Source organism: Lactuca serriola, chromosome 1 (assembly GCF_051521515.1).
Source record: "Lactuca serriola cultivar US96UC23 chromosome 1, Lser_US96UC23_V15, whole genome shotgun sequence".
Lineage (NCBI taxonomy): Eukaryota > Viridiplantae > Streptophyta > Magnoliopsida > Asterales > Asteraceae > Lactuca > Lactuca serriola.
The window spans coordinates 200,733,485-200,756,049 of NC_136408.1; the positions used below are offsets into that span (position 1 = coordinate 200,733,485).

The window sequence follows — 22,565 nt, forward strand, 5'->3', positions numbered from 1 at the left end:
CTGCTCCTTTTGGTAAAAGCCTCGACCTGTCTGCCTATACTTCTCTTCATTTTGCTTTTTATACTCTTCATATGGCAGCCACTCCTTCTTTGGTTTCCTCCAGTCGTCATCAAACTTATCCCCACTAGAGTAGCACACTTGAGCTTTTCTGTTCCCAAACTCATCCATATTGCAGTCCTTGGTCAAGTGTGGACCACTACATCACTCGCACCCCACTCTTATGGCATGTATCGACTGGTCCATTTGTGTTATCCGGCGATCCATGTTATTTAGCATGGCTATGACAGCTGCAATTTCTTCAGTTTGGGTCCCTCCACCGCCTTTACTTCCGTCTTGCCTCGGGTTATGGTATTCGCGGGAGTGTTTCGCGAATTCTTCGATGAGCTCCTTGACCTCCCTTGGATTTTTCTTTGTCAACGGTCCTTGAGAATCAAGGAGTTATCTTGTCATTACATTGACCCCATCATAAAAGATTGACATCTCTTGCTGCACATTTAGGTCATGTTGAGGGCAATTTCTGAGTAAGCCCTTGTACCGCTCCCATGCTTCGTATAGTGACTCCCCCGGTTGTTGCTCAAAGTTGGTTATCGCCTTCTTGAGTTTGGCTATCTTGGATGGCGGGCAGAACTGGTCCAGGAATTTCTCACGCATTTGAGCCCAAGTAGTGATTGCACCTGGTGGGAGTGCTTTTAACCACTCCTTAGCAGCTCCTTTGAAAGTGATGGGAAGCATCCTAAGCAAGACTGTATTTCTGGTGACATTTGGGACATTGAAGTAATCCGCAATGTCGTTGACTTCGTCTAGATGCTTAAAAGCATCCTCATGATCCTTCCCGAAAAATGGGATGTCCTTCAGTGCTGTCAATATGTGTCCCTTCAGCTCGAATGTGGCAGTGGCAGGAATTGCGGGTTGGACTAACCCAGGACCCATATCATCTCGGATCCGCTTTTTGTATGCTCCCATGGACGTTTCTTCAATCGCTGCCATCTCGTTCCTTGGCTCGTTCTCGGGTTCACTTATGTGTTCTTCAAATTCTGGCTCGGTATCGCTTTCGGACTCGGTTTGCACGGGTGTGTGATCCAAATGCTCAAGATTGCTCTTGTGCTTCGCTGATGAACTGGACTCTCCTGTCTTCTTTCCCGACTTCCTAGAAAAGGCTGACTTCAATTCTTGCAAGGGCGTCTTTTTCTTGTGATGTGCAGATTCGGGGTCTTCCAGTGGTGGCACCAAGTGTGTGTTTGAGCTTCTGGTCATGAACTCCTGCAACTTGCTAAACTAAAACGTAAAACTGAACTAAAATAAGAAAAACTAACTACCAACTAAAAGTTTTTTTTTTTTAAATTTTGCCTGTCCACGTCGTGGCAAGTATGTGGCCACGTCGTGGACTCTGTGATTAACAAAAAAAAAAATTATTTTGCTGAAAAATTAACTTTTTGTGGCTGTGACTCCACAAGAAGGATCGATTAATTTAATGCAAATAAATAAACTAAAAACTAAGCCGTTCCCCGGCAACGGCGCCAAAAACTTGATGTGCACAAAAGTACCCACTAATTTTAATATTTATAACCTAACAAACTTAACTATCTATGCACTTATAGGCAGTGTACCTAGTCAGATTACAGTATAGCTTGGGTAAGTCGGGTGTCGATCACAGGGAACGGTGTTCTAATTAATTTACTTACTATTAAATTAACCTAATTTATTAACAAATTTAATAAAGGGTTTTATCTGATTTTACAAGATCAGATGAACTTAAATCCAATTCAATAAGTAAAAACACACACTCTTGTTTAGATTGAATCCACTTCTCCCTTATGGCTAGCTAACAATTACGGATTACTAAGTTGGTTTTAAATTATATTAGTAATTTAGTTCTATCTTACCAATATTTAACTAATTCATGTCAAACCATGTATGTTCACACATAATTAAACACAGAACTAATTATAGTTGTAAATACGCTATATAAGATTTGTTGTGTAAACGCAATTATGATCACAATTCTCGTTCTCTAGCACAGCTAAACTTTATTTATTCTAATTATTAACTAAGATTGGTCAATCCTAGCTCTAACAATTCAATGTTCACTAAATTATTAGGTAAACAGGTTCATGCAGTTTAATGGTCACTAAGCTACACAGAACATGTAATTAAGCAATTAGATAAACAAATATTAACATGCTAGGTCATACAAATCAAACACAAGCAAATTTTCACCAACTAAGCTTAATCCATAATCATATAACTATTCATAAGTTCAAAGCTTCATCTAGCTAAACAAGAGTAGCTAGATTCAGCTGCTCATTATAGTAATTAAACTAACACAGCTAAAACTAATGAAAGACATGTTCTAAAAATAAACCTTTACTTCTTTTGGTGTTGAAAACCCTCTTCCAGAACCTTTCTTTCGTTCTTATTCGTCTTCTGGAACTCTTTTTTTTCTGCCAAAAGTCCTCCTTTTCGTAATAATCAAAAGAACTTATATAATACTTAAAAACTCGCACCACGTCGTGGCCAGGTTTCGCCACGTTGTGGGCTTCAAGAAATCCGTATTCTTCAAGGAAATCCTCCGCGTCGCGATGCTTATCTTCTGGAACACCCGTGCCACGTCGTGGGCTTCATCGCCACGTCGTGAATTTAGTTCTTATCGTGAATTTATTATTTTCTTGTCTTCCAAGCCTCCCATGTTCCCCATTTTGTCACCTTTGGTCCATTTTTTCGAAAATCCTTTGTATTGACTGAAAATAACAATTTAAACTCATAAGTATCATTATTCTAAACATATTATCAATTTATTAATAAAAATGTACTTAAATACTGCCTAAAAATAAATGCAAATATGGCAATATCAGCTGACCACAATCCGGTGGACGAGAGGTTCCGTTTTTGTTTTACCATATCTTGGCCATGGCGCGACCAAAGGTTTGCCACAGCATGGCGAGCCTTTGACTGTTGATCGTTGACCGTTGACTTTGTGACCAGTTAACTTTAATCAAACCTCGGTAGAATTAAGTGTTTAGCTAAGGACTAGTTTTGGTTTGGATTTAGGTATCTTGTGTTAGCTATTTTTGTTGCTAAGCGTGCTATTGAGTTCTACTGTTTAGTTCAGGTGAGTTTTCTCACCGTGTTACTTATATGATATGTTGTATGTGAGTTGCTAATAGATCGGGTTTGTTGATAACCTAATTTTTTACATGTGAGCCGCTGATAGCTCGGGTTGTTGATAAACCACATTGTTGTATTTCAATTGTTGGTAACTCATGGCTGCTAATACTCTGTAGGGTTGCTGATAACCCATAACTATTTTATATGTTTTGTTGTGTTGTGATGTATGTGATACTTTGGGGAAATCGCTAAGCTTTGTGCTTCCAGTTAAGGATTAAATGTTTTTCAGGTACTGTATCAGTTCGTAGGGATGTTAAGGCATGATTGTACACACATCAATAGTTTTATTATTGGAGATTTCATGATACTTTCATTACAACTCTAATTTATGGATTTCAATTTATGAACTCATGGTTTTTTTGAATTTACCTTTATGAAAATGAGTGTTTATGCCATTTTAAAAATGATTTTTTTTTAAAAAATTTGGAACGTTACACTTCCTACTTCCCTAAATCTATTTTTGATAATCATGTTGCCCATGGTCTTCTAAAGAGGAAGGTAGTTCATATTCCATGTAAGATACGGAAGATGATCGGATGGCATGTTCTGTGTCAATCAAATCATGGAAAACATGTGGGAGGATGAGGAGATAATGCTACAAGTGACTATAGAGGTAGTGATATAGGTAAAAAGTTCATAAAAGTAAATGAAGGTTTGGAGAGGTATTTTTGGAAACACTCTTCTCAAAAATAGCATTGCAGCTCTATGGTGGATGTTTTGTGGAGGTTGTTCCAACCATGCTTCTTCTTTTTGTTCCTATTTAGGTGAACGCTCCTGTTGCAACTATTGTCATTACAGTAGGTTTGACGACTGTGGAGGTCTCAGAGATATCAACTATTGTTGCAATAGCTCTAAAATCAATAGGTTTACCCACTGTTTTCCCTATACCATCACCTGCTTTATAGATAGATGATCCTACTAATTTCAGACATGATGGTGGTGCACCGATTTTGTTTTTGGATTGTTACAGGAGTATGTCGGACAGTGATATTTTAGAGGATTCCTTGTCTTACCTTTGGGTTTCTCTAGTTTTATGCGTGATGGTGGATTTGCAAAAGGATCATTTAATAATAATTACTTTTTAATGAAATTAAAACAAAAACTCCTAACATTGAAAGAGATATGGGTTATAATATAGACATGTGCTCTGATCGGGTAAAAGAGATTGTTGAATGTCACGAGGGTAGACAAGTCTTCTTATGAATAATCCATTAATATTCAAGGGGGGACTTGTGGTGTTAAGCTTGGGTGGGTTAGAGCCTTTTGTTAAAAGCATAAGGTAAATTTCTTAGTTATTCACAAAAAAAAGTTAGAATTTATTAATGTAGGTATGGTTCGTTCTTTTTAGGGAAATGTGTCGTTTTCTCATGCCTTTTCTCCTTTTTGTGGGGCATCGGGTGGTGTCCTTGTTATTTGGGATCCATACTGATTTTCTTAGTGACGGGTGGTAATTATCTATTAATTTGTAGCGGTTGAGGTGTTTTGGTTGACCTCTTGCTTGGAAACCTTATTTGTATCGTTTTATGCTCCTCAAGAGGTTGAGTGCAAGATAAAAGTTTAGTTGCAACTTTATCACATTATTAGTTCTTTTTTTTTTTAAGAGTGTGATATGATGAGAGATTTTAATGTAGTTCGGGACAAGTAAGAGAGATTGGGTTCATAATTATATTCATTGTCACCTAGTACTTTCAATAAGTATATTGATCAGGCTGATTTGATTGATATTTTTATGGGAGATCTTCTATTTACTTGGAGTGATATGTGGGGTACTAAATTTAGTAAACTGGATAGATTTTTGGTCATTGAGGGTTTTCTAGATTCTTATCCACATCCCACCATTCTGATTTTGGAAAAGAATATCCCTGATCACCATCTTATTTTTGTTTTGGAGCATAAAGTTAATTATTGTCCATACGCATTTCATTTATTCCATTCCTAGTTTGATATGGATTGTATCGATAGAGTGGTTCGAGATTCTTGGTCACAATTACCTCTGGGTGTGGTCAACGATAATCCGTAGCTTATTTTAAGAAAAAATTTCAACTTCTTAAATGTAATCTTTGAATTTGGAATGCTAGCACATAAGTTCGGGTTGTGTGGTTAGATTCTAGAGATGCTAAGATCTGTTGGGGCCTCGGTTATTCTAAAAGGGTGTCCTACATAGGAATTCCATATTTAGAGAGGTTTGAGGCAGGGAGATCCTCTTTTCCCGTTTATTTTTATTTTGGTCATGGAGGGTTTGCATGTTGCCTTGGTAACGGCCTAGTTGGATAACGTTTATAGGGGAATCTTTGTTAGTGGTATTAAGATCCCACATCTTGTTTATGTGTATGATATTGTGTTGCTTTCTCCATGGGACTCCAAGATTGCAATGCATATTGTTCGTATTCTTTACTGCATGTTCTTGTTTTCGAGTCTTAAAATCAATTTCCATAAAAGCAAATTGTTTGGCGTTGGGTATCCTACCTCCTATGTGGCGTTGGTAGTCAAGAGGATGAGGTGTCCTTCAAATTCCCTTCCTTTTTCTCATCATGGTGTGCCGTTTGGTCAAAATATTTCTCAGGTGAATGCTTGTTCTTCCATTCTTGACAAATTTTGGAGTAGACTGGCATGTTGAAAGGTTAAATACCTTTCATTTTATGTTTGGCTTACCTTGATCAAGTCGGTCCTAGGTTTGGTTGGTAGCTATTTAATATTAACGTTTCTTACTCTGGTTACGGTTATTAGATCCATGGAATCCCTGACAGCTAGGTTTTTTTTGGGTGCAGATTTATGAGAGACGCATGCATTGGGTAAGATGAGATAGAGTTTTGTCTTGGGTTAATGACCTAGAAGGGTAATACGGTTTTAACTTTGTCCACATTAGGTCCTTAAGGTTTTTTTTGTACATATTACACCAATATGGTTGGCAAACCAAAAAGTAGCTTATAAGCTAGCGTTTTAAAAAGATACTTAGACTTATTTTTTAAAAGTTATTTTTTAATTTCCAAATATACTCCGTAATTAATTAAGAAAACATATTTTTTAAATGTCGTTTTATGTCATTATACAAATTTCGGATAGCTTATAAGACAGTGACAGAGTCAGGATCAAAGTAAAAAAATATCCTCGATAAGTAATGTGATATCCCCGATATGTAATGGAGTATCGGGGATACCCCATTATTTTTCGGAGATACTTTTTTACTTTGACCTTGGCTTCATCATTGGCTTATAAGCTATCTGAAATTTATATAATACCATAAAAGGACATTTAAAAAATATGTTTTCATAATTAATTAAGGGGTATATTTTTAAATTAAAAAAAGACTTTTAAAAAACTAGTCTAAGTAGTTTTTTTTAAAAACACTAGCTTATAAGCTACTTTTTGGCTTGTCAAACATGATAACTTAAAAAAGATCTAAAAATAAACTAGCTTATCAGCTATCTCTGTGGCGCGCCAAACATAGCCTTAATCATTAAGACTTTGCTTATTATTATTATTATTATTATTATTATTATTATTATTATTATTATTATTATTATTATTATTATTATTATTATTATTATTTTGTAAAAATGACAAAAAAATTGTTATGTAACCTATCAATTGAAACCAAGGTTGTGGTGAGTGGGTGAGTAAAATGAGAAGATGAAATGATGAAAGCATCTAACTAGATACTAATATAAATTATAAAAGAGTTAGATGAAATGATAAAAATATAAAAATAAGGACCTAATGTGGACAAAAGTAAAACCTTATTACCCCTCTTTAAACGGTTATAACAACCATGTTGGTGTAATTTTACAAAAAGACCTTGGGGACCTAATGTGAACAAAATTAAAACCTTATTACCTTTTTTAAACCGTTATAACAACCATGTTGGTGTAATATGTACAAAAAAAAAAAAAAAACCTTAAGGACCTAATGTGAACAAAGTTAATACCTTATTACCCTCCTAGGTTTTTGGCTTATATAAAAAATGGAGGCTTGGGTGTGGAGATTTTATTTTCTTTTAATAGGGCAATGTTGGTTCGGTGGCATTGCATAATTTTTCAAACTCCAAATTAGATTTGGGTGCGGGTTGTCAAAGTTATCTACAGTGATGGAAGTCTCGTTGTTTTTACGTTGAGAAGATATTTGACGGGTCCTTAGAATAGTATTATTCAGATCATATGCATGCTTATGTCAGAGATCGCATGTCTTTCGGTTGGGTGTGGAAAACTACAGATGTATGCCTATTAGTGGCACTGAGCAGATGAGTGGGATGACTTCATGGTGTTAATAGTCAGTCAAAAGGGTTATGGTGAACATAAACAACAAGTCCGATGCTATATTACGTACAAAAAAAAGGACCAAATGTGAACAAAATCAATAGTTTGTTACCCTCCTGCGCCATTTTTCCATTTATACAAATGAGTTGAAAAATATGAATTAGAAATCAATAAGATAATATATGTTAAATCCAATTACATGCTTCAGGGAATAAAAGGGTTCTTCAACTAATATTGGCAAAATCGTTCAACAAAAAAAACTATAATAAAAGCATTAAGTGAGTTTTGATGGTTAGTTCTTATCATATAGATGTAAAGTCGACGGTCATGTATAACATCAACATCAAATGCTAAAGTTGATGTTGATCATCTTAATCAGACTGATGGCAACTCTTGTTAAACTTTTTCTAATGATTTCAGCAAGGACATTTATTAGGTTTCTTTAGATGATGAGGATGGTGAATACAAACCTTTATCAATGAACAAAACTATATTTTATCTTTTATGTATATACTAGTTCTTACAATTTTTACGCATCAAATACACTCTAAACTAGGTAGCGGAATAATCAAAACTACGATATACCTAAGTGTACATGCAACCTATGGATCTACGGTTTCATGCTAATTACATCTACCCTATGAAAACACAATAAGATAAAGAAGAAAATCATACCACTTATGTATCCCTTGATCTCCATTCTTGATATCTTGATCCTCTATGAAGTTGCTTGGATGAGAGGACTCAAACCAGAATCCCTATAATGAAACATCCAATGACTGGAATAAAATAACTAGGAGAATGGTCAATTTCACAAATCCTAATAGGGTTAGAAATCATCCCTAGGAGAGGAGGAAGAAGAGTTGGCGAAACTTAAAGCCAAGGTGCAAGGAATAATGAAATCCTTAAGGCCATATTTATAGCCTTAGATCCGTTCCTAGGTTTTGTACTCATTCCCATGCAGGACAAGGAGGCAACCACGAAATTCACTCCCTTTCCCATGTGGGATGGAGTGATTTTCGTCCAATCCTAGTTCCATATGGGTTCTAGAATATTTTTTATTAACCGAATATTGATTAATTGAATATTCAACCTTTTAATTAATTAATATGTTAATTAATTCTCAAAATATATTTGCAATCAGTTTCTAATTAATTATGAACCATAGTAATTAATAAAATAATTTCTCTTTTATTTATTATACTCAATTTGGGTTTTGAGGGAAACCCAAAAGGATCCTGTTATTATTAAAAATATTACCAAAAGTTAATGACCTTGGACACTACTTCTAATACTAGTACTTCAAGAGATGAATTTACTTGAGATATCTAATGAGTATTAGCAGACCCTTTTTAATGATAATGTTGTATGATGAGAAGAAGACAATGAGTAAAATGTAAAAATCGGGGCCTGATTCACTGTAAAAAATGTTTTCTTTAGTAAAATAAAATGAGATCCTGCTTTTGGGAAAATACGTAAAACTACTTAGGAGGATAACCAATTGTTGTAAGTGTTCACCATAACCCTTTTGACTGACTATCACCTATGATAGCCGGTCAAAAAGGTTACGATTAACACAAACAAGAAGCTCAATGGGATATTGTGTAAAAAAAGGAAATGGACCAAATGTGAAAAAAAATCAATAGTTGATTACCTTGCTGAGTCATTTTCCTAAAAAAATACCGTTTTAGTTATAAAACAGGGAAATTGGCACTATAGCACAACAAAGTTTTGACTTTATCCCATATTGGCCACTCAAGTTTTTTTATTGGCCCAATTAGTCCCTCAACATTCAAATTACCTATTAATTGCACCATTTTTGGATCAATTTTAATTGGTTGGTTGGTTACGTAGCTTACTTAACAATCTGATGCGTGAGAGAAGCTAAACCATTACTATAGCTACTTAGCTATGTCACAAACCGGTTATCACCTACCTCATAACTAATACCCTCACATAGCACACTTTTGGTTACATTGTTTCCTTCCACCGACCATTCAAGCAAAGTTTTCAACTTAAGAAATCTCCCGATGGCTTGCTAATCCTCCACCAGTCTAACCTCCATCAGTTGAACGCTAAGGTTATGCCAAATAAACATCCCCTTAAAGTTTAGTTCCACTATCGGAAATATGGCATGGGTATTCAAGGTTGACATAACTTTTGCGTCCTCCTACTTCACTTCGTTTTGTGGAGGACTTGTAAACCCTAGCTATGGCTTGAGGTTTTGGAGTACTACTCATGAAAACGACGAATAAAAGTTGAACTTAATTTCCTCTCATTTACAGTCGTCTCATTTAACTTGATAATTACGTGGTACGTAGAATTGCCATCGTGGCCTTCGATTTTCTTTTTATTCCCTTTTCTAATTAACATGTAAGCAAAGTAACCGGTTCATCTAGTTCCATTCCTCAAAATGGCGTAATTGACAGGTAATTTGAAAGTTGAGGGACTAATTACAGGAAAAAAAAACTTGAGTGGCCAATCCGGGACAAAGCCAAAACTTTGTTGTACTACAGTGTCAGTTTCCTATAAAAAAAAATCGGTGCGTTATAACTTACATCATATGGTTAGGTAGCAAATGACATGTATCTAGCTAGACATTGTGCGCTACATGTGGCCTTAACATACCATAATGTGTTTCACAAGTAGGATGTGGTTGGCGTATGTATATTAGACATAACGAGTCAATGTTACTAACAATGTCATCTAAACTTATTGAGTCACACAACTAAGGAAAGTGGTAAACAAGTGTGGTGAGGAAAAAATGCTCATGGATTACATGTGTTGTGAACAAAGTTGGGCCTTGGCAGAAATGACACAATCTATGCGCTCCCAAAGTCAAGGCTAAAATGGTTCGTGCATGTAGGTCTCAATCCGGTTTGGAACCCTGATGACAACTTATATTAAGGATGATATACCTAACCTTTGGTAAGTTAAATATAGAGTTTCACATGTGGTTTCTAGTTAGATTAAAAGGTATCATTTCTTATCTTATTATGTAGATTGATCTGATCAGGTAGCTCCAGTGGCGGACCTTAGTGGGGCATTTGGGGTCCCGGGTCACTGCTCAATTTCCGGCACGCAGTATAAATTTGTTTTTTTCTTTTTTCTATTAGGTGCACCCACTTGAGGTACGAGGTACACCCCTACTAAAACAGTCTGCGTCTACCACCGGGTAGCTCCTTTATCATCGCACCCGGATCTTGCCTCCATGTGAGATATTGTTTGATGAAAGCTACTTCGGTTCCTATAGCATGGAGTTTAACTGTACAACTACCAAAATGCTCCCAGTCCCCATTGTAACAATCTCTATAAAACCCCATTGGTAGCTCAATGGGTGATCCTGTAGGATTTGAATTTTGGTTTTGTTTAATTTATGTTTCTGTTTCTCATTCTTGTTAGTTAAGAACGATAAATAAAAAATTAAAAATAAATCCAACAACCTACATTATTTGCTGGGCTTTTGAGATTTTTTTTTTTCATTGAGGAAGATTCAAAGAAGAAAGAAGACAATAGACTGGAAATGGAAGAATATGTGGGTTTCGTAGTAGAGAAGGGAAGCGCACAGTGGAAGGATGCCATGCGTTGGATGAAGATTATGATTAAGTTAGATAAAAAGTAATAAAGAAAATAAATTTAAATTTTAAAGAATAAAATGTAAATCAGTTTATCAATACATTGATATAATTTTAATTTTTTACAAAATTGAAATTAAATAAACAACTTTACGTGGATGTAATATCAACACCATAAAGACCAAATTTGAATGATTTTGCCAATATATGCCTCATAATAGCTACTATCGATTTAACTAATTGAAATAAGCCTTAAGAATGTAATTCGAACGCATTGGATTTCAATGACTTATTAAATACAATTAAATAATTGAAGATCTAAACATCGAAAAGATGGTAGATACCGACCAAATGTGATAATATATATTTTTTATTTATTCGTAATAGCTACTCACTTTCGGTTTTACTTATCATAGCATTGAACTTAGATCTTAATAGGAATACAAACAATATAAAATGGTCTTATTACAAGTAATAAATACATGTGCTAGTAATCTAAATCTGACCGAATTGCAACAACCAAAAACCGATTAAGAAGTAAACGAGAAATTGAGAACCAGACCGCATACCACTAACCGGTTTTGATTCCGCTTTGGTTACGGTTCCTGTTGAATTCTATTAGGAAATATGTTATGCAAAAAGGTGTTCAGAACCGCCCAAACAGTACCGTAACCGACAGTAACGAAAACTCAAAATGATGGATTGTGAGAACCAGACGGAATGACATTAATCGGTTCGAACCGGTTTCGATTCGGTTCCGGTTTCAATTTAGCTTTTCTGTTAAAAAATTCATCGCTACTATGTAAGTTGTTATTATGTGTAAATAATATGAGTATGTAATTATTAAGGGATATGTATTAGTATTATAATTAAATATTATAAGTGCTACTATTATTATTATACATAAAAAATAGATAGATTTTCATTAGTATATGATTTACAGATAACATATATTTCTTATATTAAAATGTAAAATAAAACGTTATCTTTTGATACAAATTGTATGTGTTAATAAATTAAAGGCGGGGTTGTGTAGGCATTTAGGGTACTTCGTTTAGTATGTGTGCACTTTAAATGTTGATCTATTTAGAGTTAAAAGCACCATCCCACCATTTCCGGCGGGCCCAAATGTATAATGATGTTTACATAGTGGATGAGAAGTGTAGTATAATATATCTTTTTATTAAAAGCTACCATATAAATGATTGTTTAATATATTAATATTTTTTTTACATATTAAAGCATATATTAAAGCATGTAAGAGAAAAAAAAAACAATGATTAGATATCGAATATTGTCGACTTATAAGATTTAATAGTTATGATAATCCTCAAATAGAAATAGACGATATAAATTTCACAAAATTTTATAAATACTCTCTATTATTTGGTTAAAGAGGCAAATATAGTCATGTTTCATAAAAATGGGTAAACTTTGTCCTTGATTTTGTTGATATTGCATAAATGATAATTGCAATACACGACATCAAGGAATACCATTAAATATCTATAAAATATATGAATTAACCCTTTTTTTTATAAATATTTTTTATTTTACTATTATTTCTTTAAAATGCAGGTCAGTTATGTTAAGTTCTATAACTGTTAACCTAAACACCACGGCAACACCTTCAGCGAAAAATCCAGTATCCTATATGCATATATCTAACTATGTTATCGTATGTGTAGATCATAATCCACCGAGAAACAAGTGATAGCTTTTCTATATACTTCCTAGATTAATTACATTGCAGCGGAAACAAACAATTTTAATCTAAGGGAAGCAAACTCTAAAACCTACCATGATCTTAACTTAATGTATATTAACAACTACAAGAGGGATCAAAGAATTACTAACCTTAAGCAAAACTAATTTGCTTACAGAACTTTGATAAAGATTGAATCCCAACAAGCCATGGAAGATTGTAACCAAAGTAGATTGCTTATAATGGTTCAAACCAACAATACCAAACTATTGATGTTAGAAAGTAAACCTTAGCACAATAGAGATTGACTAAGGTGTTAAATAGAGAAAAGCAACTCTAAAAACAATAGAGTGAGACAAAATTATTATTTCATGGGAGGGTGTATTTACAGCTTCCAGTTTCTTGTAGAGAAATCATATTTCAAAAATGTAACATTCATTGTTCAGGTAATTTACAATTTTGACCCTTATTATTTTATATGTTTGCAAATCGGTCCTAAGCTGCATTTAAATGAAAATCGAGGATTTGATTAAGTACGATGAGTGTAATCTATGTACGTTGGGCGTACGTGGAAGATGGTCAAATGCTAAGTTTTAGGATGTGGGCTCTATTTAAGCATCATTATCTCATTGAGACCCCTTCATTCATCAACCTCCATTTCCTACTTCGTCCTTTACAAACCCTAATCCCCATTAGTGGTGTTTTGAGCTCATTTTTGGTGTTGGTGTCCACTTTTGAAGGAAGGAAGCCATTGGAAAACAAGGAAGGAATTCCAAGCTTGGTATATGAGTTTTACACACTTTGAGCAATCTCCAGAAGGTATAAAACTCTGAACTTGTTGGTTATTTCATTAGATCTTGCTAGATGATGAGTTTTGTGCTTATTAGCCCAATAATCATGGTCCATTTGGGTATCAACTACTCTAGACCAAATGAGTTGTCCTTATGGACGTTTTTGAGTGTCTAAAGTGATAAAAAATGGGATCTTGGTCGTTCTTTTCCTACCATGCAAAGGCTATGATATCTTGATGGGCTAAGAAGTTAGCGTTTTACGATTTGGACACTTAATAGCCATGCAAGATCATAAAGTTGGAAATTATATGATGTAGAAAACTACTTGGGACTAGATCTGGTCTTTACATGAAAGGAATTAAAAAAATAAGCACTTAAAAGAAATATTGGACCTTAGCTGAGTATGATGGGCATACTTCTAAGTTCGATGTGTGCGCTCCCTTGGAGCCCCATTTCTTGATTAGCGAGTACGACATGCGTACATGTTGAGTATGTTGGGCATACTCAACTTGAGTTGACTAGTTTAACTTTTTGACCTTTGACCTTGACCAGGATATTGACCAAGTTTGACCTATGGGTATTTTGGTTAATTTGAGTTGTATTTGAGATTTGGTGTAATATCTCGATTTTCATGTATTTTACATTTTGACCCTTGGTATGAGAATTGCTTGCAAATTGGTCAGAAATGGCATTTAAATGAAAAGTAAGGGTTGCATACGTACGTTGGGCGTATGTTGAGTAAGTTGAGCATACATGGTCAGGGCAAAACCCTAATTTCTAGGGTTTATAGCCTATTTAAACATCCTTAACTCATTGATATCTCTTCATTCTTTAGCCTCCACCTCCATATTCGACCATTGCTAACCTTAATCCATTTTTTAGCATCATTGAGCCATTAATGTGTATTTTGGTGCTCATAGAGGAAAGAGAAGGAAAGGAGAACATCTTAGAAGCTTGGAGCAACCTTGGATCTCCTCCATCTCCGAAAGGTATAAAGTTTATACATTGATGCTTATTTAGTTAGATCTAGCTTGTATGATGTTATTATGTGCTTTTGTCCCCAAATAATGATGTTCTTCAGTATGGCATGCTATAGACCAAATAAATTGCCTTTTCAGATGTTTTTGGAGTGTCTAAGGTCATAAAAATGCAATCTTGGTCATTAGTTTCCTTAAATGCATGGGTTATAATGTCTTAATGTGTTAGAAAGTTAGGGTTTCTAGTATTGAGCACTTCCTAGCCATGTAAGTGTTGGATAAGGTGTCTAAGTCCATAACTATTTCTGGTACGTACTTGACCCGGTTTGGCATGGTCCATTTGGGTTGCATGGCATCATGCATTTGGATAGACTAAAATGAGAGAAATAACACTTAAGGTTTATTAATATATTATAAGTTCTAATATATAAATAGTATTATTATTTAGTACTGATCAAGAATTAATTTGGAATTAATTAAGTGATCAAAAGAAGACTAATTAAATATATGGGTTGATTGTGTAAATCACTCATACTTGTATACTGGGCTAATGCTCCATGGATTATCAAGTTGGGATAAAACCCATAGGATGCTCCATGGTGGTTAGATAACCCACGGGTCATGGAAATGAAAAGTCATGACAATTAGGGTTTACATGGTGTAACCCTAATTGTAACACACTATATAAGCTTCATGTTACACACTAAAATCGGCACCTAAGAGAACGAAGGAGGGCAAGTTGATTTCTAAGTGTTCTACATATCTCTCAAGTTTATTCCAAGTGCATTTGGTGTTGTGTGAGACATTTGAGGCATCACACTTGGGGTTCAAGGCTCACAAGGTTTCAAGGAATCCAAATCACTTCAAGGTATGTAATTGTAGCAAACTTTTATGATTAAAGTTCCCCATGTATGCTACATAGGATAATGAACCTTGGAAATCAAATTTTGCATGTATTTTAGACAAACATAGATCCAAGGTTTCTAGGGATGCATGTAGACCTTAGGAGTGTTAGAAGGTCAAAACCCTACAGTGGTATCAGATCCTAGGCTTGTTTGTTTGATACTTGATGCAAAATAATGAAAAAAAGTCGAATATCTTGTTGTCTGCACAAGGGACTCGCCGAGTCCATGGGGGGACTCGACGAGTCCAAGTGAATCTTCAACCAACTCGGCGAGTCAGTTCGTGCACTCAACGAGTTGGCCAGGCAGAGTGCAGATTTTCGATTTTTGCTACTGGAAATGGACTAGAAAATTACCCTAAACTATTTTGGTGTTACAAAACTTGTTTTAGATGGTGTAATGGTTGTCCTAATCCATTTACAATGGCTAATATCAAAATTCCATGATTATATGTGTTCATATGTTCTTGAAATTTTGATATCAATATTCATGTTCTTATGAGCTCTTGATAGATCATGGGAATTACTTGTTTAATGCTTAATTCATGATCTTTATGTGTTTTAATGGAGTCCATAACTTGTCCTCAAGTTATGGATAACCAAAAGTCACTTTGTATTAAATCCATTAAAAGAACACATAAGTTACAAAAATGAAGAGTCTTTATTTTAATAACTCATAAGTTATGAATTGAAAGGTTTTGTAAAGATACAAAACTTGCCCTCAAGCTTTGGAACATGTAAAGTCATTTAGTAAACTTTATTTCCAACCCCTAGAATTTTATAAGTTAAAATTCAACCCTTATACTTTATAATATTATAAGTTTATATATATATATATATATATATATATATATATATATATATATATATATATATATATATATAAGTCGTTTTACCGTTAGTAGGTCTTATTCACGAAGTCGGTCTATAAGGGGGTATAAGGTTGCTGCCTATAAAATGGCAGCTTTATGGTTGTCCACTCTCACCCACTGCTTCCTTGATCGGTGGAGGGTCGTTAGCCGAACGGGTAGGACAATGACTTAAAATTCTCATTAAAATTATAATGATTATTATAAAGTAACTAAATGTTTTTTATAAATTCCCAATCTTAGTTACTTTAGGAAAATGTGAATAAGGTGCTAACCCATGAAATTACACTTTGCACTTTGATTAAGTCGTTATTGGAGAGTGTGTAGTTAACCGACACAATAACATGGACTTAACAAGGTAGGCAAAGGGTGACTTAAGGTTTTTCATAGGTCGGTGGAGTGCGTGTGGTTAACCGGAACATTGATTGAGTGAAAAACATTAAGGGTACCAAGTGATTTGCATGGTTACTTCACTCCTTGTTCTATGATCCTCGGTATCCTAGTCACAAAACATGAAGGGCACACTCGAGATTGAAACTTGTCGTTGAAAAGTTCATTGAATCTCAAAAGAATCTAGGAATTTCAAAAACCTAATAATTTATATTTCTTTTTTCATGGTGGAAATTGGTGAAGCGTCATTCACCTACCTTTCAAATATGTTATAGCTTAGATTTCGACATCCCTCTTCTAAATTGTGATATATTGTGATTGGATCCTAGCCTTAAGATTACATTTGGGTGTTTTATTAAGGACTATCCTTTTATCTAAACTAAACTTATTTTCTTCTTTTCAGATGTCAACCAATAACACTACTTCTGGCTCAAACCCTACTGGCTCCTTCTCTCTCATGAACCTTTGTGGGATAGTCATCTTTGATGGATCCAACTTTATGGTTTGGATAAGAAACATCAAGTTGGATACTCGATATGAGGACAAGGAATATGTCCTCGAAAAGGAGCCTAAGGTACCCGAGCCGTCTGCCTCTCCTAAGGAGGTCGACGAATATGAGGCACATGAGAGAGATGCTACCAAAGTGGCATGCATCATGTTGGCCACAATGACAGTCGAGCTCCAGAAGTCCTATGAGTACTACTATCCTTTTGAGATGCACCAGGATTTGATGGACCGCTACCATCAGAGTGCTCGTCAAGAGCGATATGAAATCATCTCCTCTATGATAACATCCCAGATGAAGGATGGTGAACCCATCATGGGCCACATGCAGAAAATGCAAAGGTATGTGGACCGTTTGCTGAAACTGAATGTCAACTTCCCTGAGGAGTTAGTAATAGATATTATTTTGCACTCCTTACCTTTGTGTTATGATCAATTCTGCATGACATACCACATGAACAAGGAGGAAGTTACCCTTAGCAAGCTTCAAGGACTCCTAAAGACCGCTGAAACAGGTCTTAAAGGTAAGTCAGTTGTTACCACTACTACTCCTACTCCAAACTCCGCCCCTGTGCTAGAAATTAGGAAAGGTAGAGGGAAAAAGAGGAAGAGCCCTTCGAAGGGTACCAAGGGTAAGACCCTTGATGGCTCCTCTTCAAGTGGAACCAAGAAAGGTTTCGTCACTCCTTCTTCTTACCCAAAAGAGGTTGAATGCTTCTATTTCCATGAAAAGTCGCATTGGAAGCGGAACTACCCAAAGTACCAGCAAGACATAAAGGATGGGAAAGTGAAACCCACCCATGCAGGTATTTACACAATATCGTCTACTAACTCGCCCTATTCTAACTCTTGGGTCCTTGATACAGGACGTGGAATTCACATATGTTCTGATTTGTAGGGACTAAGAAGAAGTGAGAATGTGGAGAATGGAAAGTTAAACTAGATCATGGGGAATATGAAAGCTTCACCTGTCACCTAGATTGGAGTTTATTCTTTGTTTCTAAGTAGTGAGTTTACATTAGATTTGAATAAATGTTGTTACTCGCCTGAAATGGTAAGAAATATTATTTCCTTTCATGCTTTGTACAAACAAGGGTTTACATTTTCTTTTGATAATGAAATTGGTGGATTAAATGCTTTCTTTAATAATGTTCTTTATTTTAAAGCATTACCTTGTGATGGTGTGTATGAAGTTGTGTTTGTTGTAGATAAACTAGGAAATAATGTGTTGTGTATTGATTCTTCTAACAATAATAATTTGGATAAAGCATCATTATGGCATTATCTTCTTGGACATATAAGCAAGAAACACATAGGACAACTCCAAAAGAATGGTGTATTGGAGTCATTTGACCTAAAGTTAGAGGATAGTTGTGAATCATGCTTACTTGGTGATGAGTTGAAAAACTCTTTGATTGTTTAGATCTTCAAACATGTTAATCAGAAAAATACTAACAGAAAGATCAAACACAAGAATGAATCAAAATACGTCGAATGCTTTAATAGATTCACGCCTCAGCAGAGCTTGACTAATAACTTCCGATGTAGAGGCTATTTAGGGTTACAATCAAAACAAAAGTATCGCTGATAATGATTGACTCTCCAAATCACACGTACTAAGATGCATGCAAACATCTATATATACTAAACCCTAGAATATAAAATCACGGATGGACAGGCCCAATCCGGATACAAAATTGGACTAAAGAACGAGCCCAAGACGCAACACCTAACGGACCCTACAATATCCCCCTTTGCGTCAATTGGAGCGAGCCTCTACTTCGGCTTGTTGGGTCCAACTGCAGGAACTTTCTTTTTGGTTTCGAAAAGACGAGGAATGAGAGCTAGGATGGTTTGTCTGAACCGAATGTACCACTGGATCATGTCATCAAAATATTTCTTGTCATCTGTAGAATTCTGCTTGCATCGATTGATGATACCCAGAACATGTTCCAAGCATGCAGTGGTATACAGATGCTTATCTGCCAAGGCGAGCAGGCATTTTTGGCCTTCGTTCCTTGTGAACATGACAGAGTTCCGTTTCGGGTCGATCCTTCCCATCTGCATCATATTTAAATCACTTGCAGAACCAATAGGAGAGATGGTAGGCTTTTTCTTGAAAATACTTGTGATCTCCTAATCCATCTTGGCAACCTCCATGATGTAGCAAACCAGCATCCTTTCGAAGTGATCTATGATTGGCCCATATTCAGCTTCGTTGGTGAGGAGGATGTTGTGCAGAATGATCCAATCATGTGGATTCAGGTTAGGAAGATCCGCAAGTGAAATAGCATGTTATGTTTTAGCATATCCCCTCAGCACTTTGAACCGAACATTCGTGAAGTTACCCTCCCGAAAGGGTTTTAGGACACGAACATTTATGATCTTCTAAGCACTCCATGCCTGATACTGAGGCTGAGCAGACCTCAGATAGAATTCAACAAGCTCCCTATCAACCTTCAGGTGAGGATGAGGGACATCGGCAATATGAGAGAAAGCATGAAAAATGAAGGCCTTTCGGGTCAAGGGCATGTCAAACTGAGATTCAACAGAATTGACCCTGTCCAAGGAAATCACCGATTCGAGCCATATAATGCTAGGAGTATCAATGGCTTCTTTGATAAGATTCTCGAGAGTCCACGGAGGGAACAGAGTTTTGCGACTCTCAAGGAGATCATGAGCCTCCTTCAGTTTTCTTTCGTTCTCCTCTGCCTCTCTGGCAACATGAGCACTCATATCTGAATCCTTTTCCCTGCCTTATTTCTTCAAGAGATTAGAAATGGTCTCTTTGTCATCATCATCATCACTGTCTTCAAGAATCTTCTTCCCTTTATCTTTAGCACCTGAACCTGAAGCTTGACCTGTTGTTGGAGGTTCGGTTGCTTTAGTTGATGTAGAAGTATGAGGTGGTTGAGATTGATTGTCAGCATTTGACACCCATTCTCCCCCTTGTTTTGGATGGGCCACGAATTCATGAAGCCCTTGAATTTTGCTTAGCAGGTCAAGGTTGGGAGCAAGCTTTTCTGCTAGATTGCGCCTCACTGAGTAATTCAGGATGGGATCATGTGCTTCAATGATGTTGGTGAGGGCGGCGTGGACATCCGAAACACACGTGGAAATGACCATACGCTCAGATCGGAGAGACGCAATCTCCTTTTCTGATTGGAAAAGTTGAAGACTTTTGACCTTCAGAGTAGTGGTTTTGCGAGCAAGTGCATCCATGACAGAGTTATCCGAAGCAAGATCTTCCTGGAGCTTTGTCAAGCGCTCCTCAACAGTCGCCTGAAAAGTTTTATTGTCATTGTCGAGAGATTGACGAAGACTGGCAAAGGATTGCAGTTCGGATGTGAATGAAGTGGCCAGCTTCTCGACAACGGAATCAATATTCGTTGCATTGGATGCAGCAACCCCCTGTAAAGACTGTAAAATACTGTTAGCACCAAGAAATAGTTTTTCGACTTTTTCGGTCGCAGCAGCACAGGCCTTGGTAGATGCATCGACAGCAGCAGCGGCGGAGTTGATTGAGGCTACATGTGCGTTGGTGAACGAATCAACTAGCCCATGAATGACATCCTCAGAGATATTGGACTGAGAGGATGAGGAGGAGGAAGCGATGAGACTATCGATTTTCTCATGAAGTTCCTTGAGATGCTTTTTAGTGACAGGAGCATCATCGTCATCATCACTTTGAACTTGGTACAGACTATAGTAGACAGAGTCAAAAGTCATGTCTTCTCCTCCAAGAAAATTCTCATCATCTGCTGAGTGGTTGGGAGATGAAGGTGAAGGTGGAGGTTCGGTTGTGGCAGTATGTTCTGTAGTGGGTGTGGGTTCGGGTACTGAAGTAGGAGCCCCCGTATTAGATATGTTGGTTCGAACTTCAGTGGTGGTTGTTGTCGTAGCTTCTGAGAAAATAGGGGGTGGTATAGGAACTGAGGTGGGTGGAATATGAGTAGTGGAGGTTATGGGGGGAATGGAAATAGAGATAGAGATTGGCGGAGGAGATACTGGTTTAGTTGAAACAGGTACCTCAGGTGAAGGCGAACGAGGAGGAGTGTCACCTCGAAGCGACTCCTTAGAGTCTGAATCGTCATCGTCTGATTCACTGGAGGAAGAGGCAAGAATGAGTTTGCGTCTGGGCTGGGTTTTCCTCTTCTTCAGTGGAGGTGATTGGGCTGCCTTCGAAGGTTTTCGCTTCTTTGGAGAAGGACCTTTCGCTCCTTTGACAACCATCTTGTGTTTCCCCTTGTCTAGTTTCTTACCCTTGGGAGCAGGCTTGTTAGCGTCATGGATAGATAGAACTATCTCTAGAGTGAGCTCTCTGGGGCCTGAGTGACGAAACTCCTTGTAGGTCTTGATGATACCACTATCCCGTGATACACACGCATACATTGACTCAGGAATTGAGCCAACAAACTGAAACTTGGAAGCATCAGTTACGATAATCTTTGTTGTGTGGAAAACTGCGATTGAGGATAGTGGAGAATTAGCTACTATAGGGACATGATACTTGTCCATTGCCCACTTGGTGACCAGCGTCCAGAATCTGGCATAAGATATTTCAGAATGACGAGAAGTAGAAGCGAGGCTTTAAATCAACTGTTGCCATAAGACCGAGCCATAGTCGAGATTGACGCTGTGGTACAGCCCGTAGAGAATTGTCACAAACAGTCGGCTAGCACCATCAGAACCTGCACTTCGTTCTGATAATCCTTTAAATAGCATAGTGAAGAAGCCATTCCACCGAGGAGGAAGACAGGATTTCTTGAACTTGGTAACAGTGGTTAGAATCTCAATGTAACCCATGTTGTAAAACATGGAGAACAACTGTCCCACAGAAATAGACTTAGGGTTAACCCTTGACTCATCAGGTTCGAAGCCTAGGAGCGAGCATAATCATTGTTTGGAGATGGAGGTTTTGGTATCAAGAATGTCAAAGAAAATGCAATCGACAGACTTGTCATAGTGGGCAGTTGAGAAGATCTGCGACAAGCACTCCATTGGAACGATTTCAACCTTGGTTAATGCTGGAACCAGTGGAGAGTGTTTAAGACACTCCACAATTGGGAACATGAAGGCGTCGTAGGCATGTGGGGTGAGATCAATGATCAAACTTTGTTGAGGTCTGATTGGGAGAATATGGGAGGTTTCGTGAACAGAGGAGGATTCCGCCATTGATGAGTGCGTCGAAGAAGAAGATGAACAGTGGGAGAAAATAATCGTTTCTTGCTCTCTGAATTTTGGATGTAGTAAAGAGGTAAAAGGACTTAGGGTTTATCCTTTATACCGTGTGTAGAGGAGAGAGAAGAATCCGCCCCCAAATCTGCTTGAAAAACGAAGCGTTTCCTGAGTTGATTGACGCGTGATAGTTTAGCAACCCCGATGATTACGCATGAGAGAGAAAAACTCTTCCGTATTGCACGCCTTCCCATCAA

At 36.8% G+C, this 22,565-nt stretch overlaps 1 non-coding gene across 1 annotated transcript; it reads left to right on the forward strand.

Annotated features, from left to right (window-relative positions):
* The first annotated feature begins 496 nt into the window (after window positions 1-496).
* LOC145080651 (small nucleolar RNA R71) lies at window positions 497-603 on the forward strand. Its single transcript, XR_013695245.1, has one exon. It is a non-coding gene; the product is annotated as a small nucleolar RNA R71 (small nucleolar RNA).
* Window positions 604-22,565: the final 21,962 nt, after the last annotated feature.